Here is a 1,626-nt window from a genome sequence, read left to right as displayed (position 1 = left end):
CGTATTAAACCAAATAGTTTTATTATATATAAAAACATGATAATTTTGTTATATTAGTTCACTCATAAATGTTTTCCCTATGGAGTAAATATTATTATAAATAATACATAAAACAACATAAATTTATTTATATTTCTTGCCCCACCAAGAATGGACAACCACAAACACTAATATTTCATAATACGAGACATGACGTTTGGCATTAATTTTACGACAAATTCAATATTGACGCGAAGTTAGTAACACTTTCAATTTCGAAATATTCGACGGCTGTAGATGGCGTTCAAAACTGAATAAAATTAATATGTCTTAAAATTAATATCTTAAAAATATCTGAAAGTCTTAAAAAATTATCAGAATAAATTGTTAGAAATGATGGACTTTTTATTATTATTATGTCTAGGTACTGTTTTAAATGTTTTATGTGACTTTTATTTTTCAATTTAGTACAAGTTGTTATTTAGAATAAATTAGTTTGATTGTTAGATGCATGCTAGATGTTTAGATCATATTTATATGATGTTTAGATGTTTGTTAACATCAGCTTGCATACGCTTTTTTTATCTATGCTTGCATCCACTACTCTTCTTTTATCTATGCTTGCATCTGTGTATCTATGCAGATCTTTTACTCTTTTATCTATGCTTCTGTGTATTGAATTTTCTGATACCTATAAATTTTGTTCTCTTTGGAATTTATCCACTGAGCTTGTTGCGTGCTTGTTGGTTCTAAAAAGACAGAACGCATGGTGCATCATGGCAGTTGCTAATTTAGAGGTTAAAAAAAATCAACCTACGTTGAAAAAACTATCTAAAAAGGGTGCCAAAAAATCTAATAAAAATAATGCGGACGTCTTGTTATTAGAACAAGAATTAAAATTTGCTAAAGTTCTTGCGGGCAATGATAAAAAACTACGTGACAGAGTATTAAAAAATTTAAGAAAATGGTTAGGTTATCGATCACAGAGTTCATTTCGTAAGTTTTATTTGTGAAATATCGTTAAAAATAAGTGTAATATATATTGAACATCTAATTAGTTAACGATTATAACAAATAAAAATATAAAGCTAACTTCAGCACTTGCTAAAAACATTAAACAGGTTTTTATAATTTCTTCGCTGTGATAAATTGTTCCATACACAAATTTAAAGATACAAGAACGCTACTAAATTGATATGATCATAATATTATAATGGTGTAATTACAGGTTTCAAAGAAGAAGATTTTATGAGGATCTGGAAAGGTTTATTTTATTGCATGTGGATGTCAGATAAACCTCTTATACAAGTTTGTTTCTTAATATAGTGAGCCACCATTTAAGAATGTTAAATTTAATTAATTTTTTATTTTGTAGGAAGAACTCGCAGATAATATTAGTACACTAATTCACAGTTTCACAAATATTAATGATGCTATTTTGTTTTCGATTGCTATTTAAAAACCATGGTTCGTGAATGGTTTGGAATTGACATGCATCGCTTGAATAAATTTATGATGGTAAGATATTATATTATAGTGCAAATGCCAATTTATAAAGTATCAATTATATAATTTCAGTAAGAATAAATAATAGGAAAGTGGTTGGATTGGATATTAAATAGTTGGTAAATATTTTTATTATGAAAC

This window comes from Ctenocephalides felis, unplaced genomic scaffold (assembly GCF_003426905.1).
Source record: "Ctenocephalides felis isolate EL2017-DRISC unplaced genomic scaffold, ASM342690v1 CF-g0.4_SCAFFOLD_03571, whole genome shotgun sequence".
In the NCBI taxonomy this organism is placed as follows: domain Eukaryota; kingdom Metazoa; phylum Arthropoda; class Insecta; order Siphonaptera; family Pulicidae; genus Ctenocephalides; species Ctenocephalides felis.
Note: the sequence above shows the minus strand (reverse complement) of the source record.